Below are 7674 nucleotides of genomic sequence, written 5' to 3' on the forward strand. Positions count from 1 at the left end.
GAACTTTGGTTTTGTCAGCTTCAGCTGTCTTTACCGACAGGTGTTATCACAGGGAAATGTGTGATTTTTTCCACTTTAAACACCAAAATCACACTTTACGTCACACCTTTCACAGCTGACTCCTCGACAGTACATGGCAGTGCACACGACTCTTGTGAATAAACACCAAGCTCTTCAGTATTCTCTGATCTCACAGACTCAGGAACACATGTTGATGCCGTGTTGCAAAAATATCAAGAACAGGTGCAACATTTCTTGAGCTACCTTGGATTAAAACTTCTTAAGATGTAGGTGAGCTTTTCTGAGAGAGCTACATGTTACTTAGATTTTGCACAATCTTTAGAAATACATTCAAGTTGAAAATGTGAGAGCAGTAAACATGTGGAGTGTGGAAAAAATTGGAAGTTGAACACTACAGGAATTAGTTTCTTCAAAAATGCTATTGGACCTGTTTACACACAGTTGAAAATAACCACTTAGTACAGTTGAGAAAAATATGAGTACACAACGTTAAATATTCAGTTCTTTATTAGAAAATCTTCACATGTTGATGTTTTGTCTGGTTTTTATTATTCTCTAAAATATTTTTTCTAAACTGCTGCCTGACACATTGGTCTGTAATAGCTAGTCCCATGTTTTTGTTTTGTCTCCGTAACATCCATGCACTTCTTTTAAGTATTATTCAAAAGGTCAAAAGGAGGAATGCAAGGAGGAATGTGTAATGTTCCAAAATTTTTTATGATATTTTATGAAGTGAGCTCCCTTTTCATTTTTGCAAATTTATTTTGAAAAGAATGGGATATTATTCTTATTATTTTTTAAAATTATAAATTAAATCCCTTGTGGGCAAAACCCCAAGTGACTAGTGCCTTTTTTTTTGGCCTCAATTTTGTTCAAAGATCTTTTTGTCAATTTCAAGTAAGAATCATAAAATGCTAATTTTCACATTAGATGGTGGTTACATGGTGCCTCATGGTGACACATCAAGGTGGCATCTACACAGTTAATGGAAATGCTGTGTGTGGTTATTTTTGCTTTATGATTCCCAGGTGTGGTAAAATCCGTAACACTGACATTACTACCAGAAAAATGCATCAGATGTAAATGTGTGGTAAGTATACACACACACACACGCACGCCCACGCACACACACAGAGTATAAAATGAGCGATAAGGAAAAAAAGACAGGACCAAGTCCAATGAAGGGGAAAAACAACAACACAGGCAGCTGCAGGCAGAGATGCTGCTCTATCCATTTTAAATGACATCAGTGACTTCCTGCACACACACAAAGCACTTTATTAATACTAATGGAAGCGGAGCATGTTGTGTCAGGTGATGAGTTGAAGTATCACACCCATGTAAACACAGGCAAAGCCTTTAACAGGTCCATGTGCATCAGAATAGTTCAAGCTAGATGTATAATTTATTATTATAATCAATGCAATATCCAATGAAATGATTTTTGAACGTTTTTGTGCTTGTGTTCACATAAGAAAACATTGAAAGCAGTCTGTATTGTTGAGAACATTTGGAAAAACTTGTTTAGGAAATTAATTTTGTTTTTTGGGTTTTTTTGTAATAAGAGCAAAAAAGTCTTGTCAACTGTTCTATAATTATTTACATTTTTTTCATTTAATTTCCCTTCAGGATTAATGAAGTATTTTTGAATTTTGAATAACTCTGGATTTTATTTTTTGTCAATATCAAAGCAACACTTCTCATCCACTGTGCTGGAATGTACAGTATGTAATGACCATATGTGTTTAGAGTTTATTTAGCATTTAGTCTATTTAGAGCAGCTTCAGTCGCTTGTAAGGAGTTCCACAAGGTTTTGTTGGGTCCTAATTTTATTTGTGCTTTGTTTACTTCCCTCAGATAATCTTTAATGGTTGTTTAGTGATATCTCCTATCCTGTAAACACTGATAATATTCACCAATTTAAAAACCCAACATGTCTTGAAGTTTACAGTCGAACAGTTTGAAATGTACACTAGTGAGGTTATTGAAACATTTTGTACACTTGAAAACTTAAGTTCTTTGGCAAATCTTGATGATAATTTATCAATTTATCTGTATATCAGACATGTCATTGATTCCAGTTTTTATCAGTTAAGCAATGTTGGTAACTTAATGGTTGTTACATCCAATAGGGCACAATAATTCATGTTTGTATTTCCTCTTATGTACTTTACTGTGACTGGGATTTTACTTACCTCAGAAAAAATTAATTTGCAGCTTGTCCAATGTCCAAAATGCAGGTGTAAAGTTTTTTGACTAGATAAAAGCTGCCATGTCACTCCTTTATGATCACTCTGTAAGTGCTCCCTATTCAACACAGAATACAGGTTTGGACTCTTAAAGCCCTGCATGGTGATGAACCTCTATAGGTTTCTGATCTTCTTCATCTGTATGTCACCACCAGGAGCCGGAGGTCGACTCATCAAGGCCTGTTATCTGACCTTAAATCAAGACTTAAAACAAAGTCTGACAGAGCCTTTGCAATCTGTGAGGCTCTTTTCTCTTTCACTTTTTTCTTTTCACTTTGTTTTTTTTTGTGGACCCAGTGGACTTTTTCACAACAGAAATCAGAGTCACTGCTGGCCTTTAGATAGCCTTGTGTCTTATTTGATTTAACTTTACTGTTTTTTGTCTAAAATGATATTTTATTTTTGCTATATATATATATTTTATCTTTAACATTGTTTTGCTGCAAAGTATCTTGTGGTTTTCAGATTTACTAATATATTTTCTAAATTGAGCCATAACGTTACATTCTCAGTGTGGAAATGGATCTTTAGCATCTCTGCGAACAAAGTTTAGATTGCTCTATTAGTTCAAGCTTGTTTAAAATGATGTCACTGTTGCTCAGTCAGTCTTAAGTCCTGACTTTGACTTGGCCACTCCAATTTGTTTGGTTATGTTTTTGAGCTGTGCAGGTAGACTTGGCATTTTTTCTTTGACTATTGTCCTGCTACAGGACCTGCTACAGGACAAGTTTAGTGCACTAAAGCTAAAGTTCATAAATTGATGGCTGTACATTCTCCTTCAGGATGATCTGGTAGAGGACAGAATTAATGTTTCCATCAATGACAGCAAATCGTCCAGTTCCTGAAGCAGAAACACAACCCCAGACGTCACAAGGCCATCACCGTCTTTTACTGTTGTTATGATATTCTATTTCTGTTTTCATGTTATTCCAGGCACAACAAAGCAAGCACCTTCTAAAGAGCTCCACTTTTGTATAATATATATTATACAATAAGAATATTTTTCCAAAGATCTTCTGGATTATCCAGATGTGTTTTAGGATGTGTAAAATGGGTCTTTTTGTTATTTTTGTTCAATTGAGAGTTTTTACCGCAGATCTCTCCTGTGGAGATTGGAGATTTTTGCCCAATTTATTCTTCACTGCTTTAATTGTTGTTATGGTTTCCCCTGTGATCTCCTTCATTTAATTCAGTAATTGTTAAATAGAGATCACAGATCTCTGTTGTAAGGGACACCTGATCAAGATAGATGCTGTCTGCTAACAATCCCCAAACGGTATCTTTTTTTTGTTCTGCTAGATTTTAATTGATTTCCCCAAAATGCTTTGGTTTTAGAGTTTAGGTCTGGTTCATTTATTATTGCATCAGTGCTAAAAAGCAAGTAAATGTTCGGCCGCAAAAACCTTTAAGTTTCAGTTTTGCTTGCATCAGCCCACACTCTCTTAAGTAGAAAGGTAGCAAACATTTGTACATGCATAATTAAAGGTCAACAGCGTGATGCAAAACAGAAATTGAGAGGAAGACTGTGTTTATGCTAATGACTTGTCAGACAGTGAGGCCAGCGACTTTCTGACACCATGTATAAATAATGAGACAAGATCAGAGAAAAGCAGTGGGTACAGGGCCAAACAACGCTGCCTCTGGCTAACAATAGGCGCTGACAGAAGGCTGACTGAGTGCTCTAAAATCCGCCTGCATGCTGGTGGCATGTCTGAGTGGATTTGTTTGTTTATTGATGTTTGTGTTTGTTTCACAGCAGTAGTCTTGTTTGGCCTGTTAGCAAACATGTTTGTACACGAGTAGCAGCGTGCTTGTGAGACCGAGAATCGGCGAACGACTGAAATGCATAAGATGTGGACGTTCCCAGGTGTTGTTGCATCTACTGACAATAATATTCAATCTTTATTATTTCTGATCACAGGGAAAACAGTTTGGTAGTTAGAACATTTTTAGGTTTATAGTGAAAAATGCTGCTTTAATAATAATAATAATATGTAATATAGAAGAAAACATTTCCCAGTTCTGTTCTATTAAAACTTCAAACTAAATTTTAATAGGATTAGACCAAGACAAAGTGCAATATAAATAATAAAATGGATCAAGGATAAAGTTATGATGAGTTTAATGCAGGGGTAGAAATCAATTTGCCAAGCTTTGAACCGCTCACAGATTACTGATCAGTCAAACCTACCAATACACGGTTATCCATCTAAAAACTGTCAGGTTGTTCAGATAAGAAGAGCATTAATCAACATTCAATATTTGTGTTTTTCCTGTTACATTCCCATTTTTAAATTTAATGAGTCCATTATCCTTTTATAAGAGCATATAACAAACTGAGTCAGGTAAAACACAAATGAGTGAAATACAATAAGTGCAATATTTGAAATATTTGTGGGGGTCCCTTCTGGGCCTGTCTTGAGCACAAACATGATGACATTGGCAAAGGCCTGTTAAAAACTGGGGGACATCGAGGCCTCCGGCCGTCTCTTTACAGTGACCAAACATGGACAGAGGCCATGTGAAGTCCTGCTACTGATATCATTATTCTATGTCCAGTCTAGACAGAGCCCGTGAAGTCAGGGTGGGCCATGTCTAATCTCTTTATTTTGTGTGCATGTGTGTGTACATGTCCTATTGTCATGCTGGCTGCTTGTCTTGTTGTCCAGTAGAGCGTATGTTTGTGTCTTTGTGTGCAGGATTAGCGTGCGTCTCCAGTCCTCTGGCTGTAATCGGACAGGACACTGGCTCCATGATGGCTTGAAACCCCCAACACCACCCACTGAGGGAACTCCTCCATCTCTTTTTACCCCGTCATGCGTGCTTGGCTGCGACTTTGGCAGTATGTTAGGAGTTAAAACAATTATTCTAGCTAGATTCGTAGTGTCACTTCTTTTATTTTGGCTGTTGTGAACGAGAGCAAAATAATTTTTTGCTCTGTGCTTTTAAAAACAACTTATTTTGTTGAGCAGCTCTGTAAGTGAGAATGTAATTCTGAAGAGAGATCCATCAGGGTGATAGTTTGGAGGTTTTTAGATAAACAGCCTTTGCTGATCAGTTTAGCCTGAGCCCTCTGACCCTGGACCAGCCAGTCTGCTGTTAGTTTGACCCCCAACCTCTCCTTTTGTCTTTGAGACTCAATGCCCAAGCGCACACACTCACCAACACACACCCCTACTTTGCCTATTATCTTTGACAGCCCTTACACTCATATTAAGATCTACTTCAGTGATTTCAGGGCTGTTTCAGCCATAAACTCTCATTTAGTGGAAATTAGCTTGGGCTAGAGTCTTGTTACTATACAGTCCTTAACAGCATTAAGCCTTTATTGTGGCTTTTAAATACCAACAAGGATGGATTGTACCATTCAAATAAAACTCCAGCATCCTACTCTGTTATACCACATGTAATAGCCACACATTTATTGTTTTACATTATTGTATTGCCATTGTGCTGTCCTCTGAGTGCCACACTGATTCTAATTACAGATACACACATGCTTAAAAAGGGGTTTATGCTCACATCCCACTCAGACTAGATCAGATGAGGAGGGCAGCAATCTCTAAACTAAGTTTATCATGGACAGCAAAATCAAGAATTAAAGGAAATTAACAAAACTATAAATCAATAAAGAGTCTCAGGTACAGTCTTTGGCTGATGTATTTGTACTTCCTAAACATTTTTACATTTTGCCAGCAGCACTTCAGTGGTTCTTCATGGGAATGAATGTGGTAGACCAACACAAAGAAGCAAGTTATTATTAAATGGAAGAAAATGATACATGCAAAAGTAAGTTTGAAAAGTGTGGCATGCATTTGTATTCAACCCTAATGACTCCAATGCCCTTGCATAAAATTCTGTGCAATAAATTTAATTAGAAAGTCTCCTATTTAGCATAAAAGAGTATCTGTGCGTTAATGTCCAGCTGCCCTGTGAAGGCCTCAGAGATCTGCTACAAAAACATTGGTGATCAACTTGATGAATTCATTGAAGATCAAGGAATGCAGCAGACAGGTCAAGCAGAAAGCGGTGGAGAAGTTGAAAACAGGATTGTCCTGTTAAAAAAAAAAAAAGCCCTAAGCTTTGAACGCCTCAGAGCTCGGTTCAATCCATCATCTGAAAGTGGAAAGAGTATGAGGTACAACTGCAAACCTTCCAAGACAACTCCATCCACAAACCCATGACAACCTTGGAGTAGCTGCAGAGAGCCACAGCTCAGGTGGAAGAATCTGTTCATTATGCATTCCACAAATCTGACTTTAATTCAAGACTGGGAAGAAAAAGTAATTCTTGAAAGAGACATGGAGGAAGGTGCTGTAGTCAGTTGAGATAAGCATTACACTTTAAGATCAAAATGCAAAAGCTGCTGTGGAGAGCTAACGCCCTGGAAATGATAGAGGTAGCGTCATGTTGTAGGTATGTTTCTCTTTGGCAGACAAAGGAGGATGGAAAAACAAAGGGAGCTAAATACAGAAAAGTCCTGGAAAAATATTTTATGAACTGAAATGATTTGACAGTGAGGTGGAGGTTCCTCTTCCAGAGTATCTCTCTTCAATCATTTGGACTGACTTTAAGATATTTTACAAAGCTGAATGAGCAGCAATTTCTGTGTTTGAAAGCTGAGAGAGCAACACATCAAAATAGCTGCAGCAATAAGAGGGGGTTTTACAAACTTAACTCAGGTAGGCGGAATAGAAAAGCATGGCAAAGTTTTAAAATAAATAAATAAAACACGTCCTTCTTCACCTTCACTACTGTGCACTACTTTGTGTTGGTCTATCACATAAAACCCCAACAAAGGACAGTGAAGTTTGAGATTATGTTGTAAAATGTAAAACAAAAAAGGAAAACTTTGACCTTATAAAAGGTGTGAAATGCTTTAATCAAACATCCTGAACACAAATTCTAGTCTGTTACTGTTAGGCTATTGGAGAAAAAAAAGCTTCTTCTCCTGTTCCCTTTTCCGGTGACCGATCGCCATCAGAACGATGGAGACGAACCATAATCATCTTTTCCAATTACACTCCATCTCAGAGCACTTATTCCACACAAAATGACATCACTAATGCTAAACACCACGCAAATGCCTTTAGGAAGGGAGGCCAATTTATACATTCAAACAAATACTTGAGACTGTAATGAAAATAGCTTTTTATAAGTCCTTAATATCTTTTTCAAAGCACTCATGTAAGAGAAATTGCTCTGCACAAATAATTCGGTTTACAGCCTGTCTGGTCTGATTCAAAGCTTCAGCTCAAATGACTGGCAATTGGGCGTGCTACTCAAGTAACATGTGAGATGTTTCTCCGTGCGCATAGTTCTGTTACATACCACCACAGCTGAGAAGATCTGGGTACATAACTAGTGTATTGCTGCAGAATAAGAAGGGATAGTAGTAGTTATA

The sequence above is a fragment of the Xiphophorus hellerii genome, chromosome 12 (genome assembly GCF_003331165.1).
Source record: "Xiphophorus hellerii strain 12219 chromosome 12, Xiphophorus_hellerii-4.1, whole genome shotgun sequence".
Lineage (NCBI taxonomy): Eukaryota > Metazoa > Chordata > Actinopteri > Cyprinodontiformes > Poeciliidae > Xiphophorus > Xiphophorus hellerii.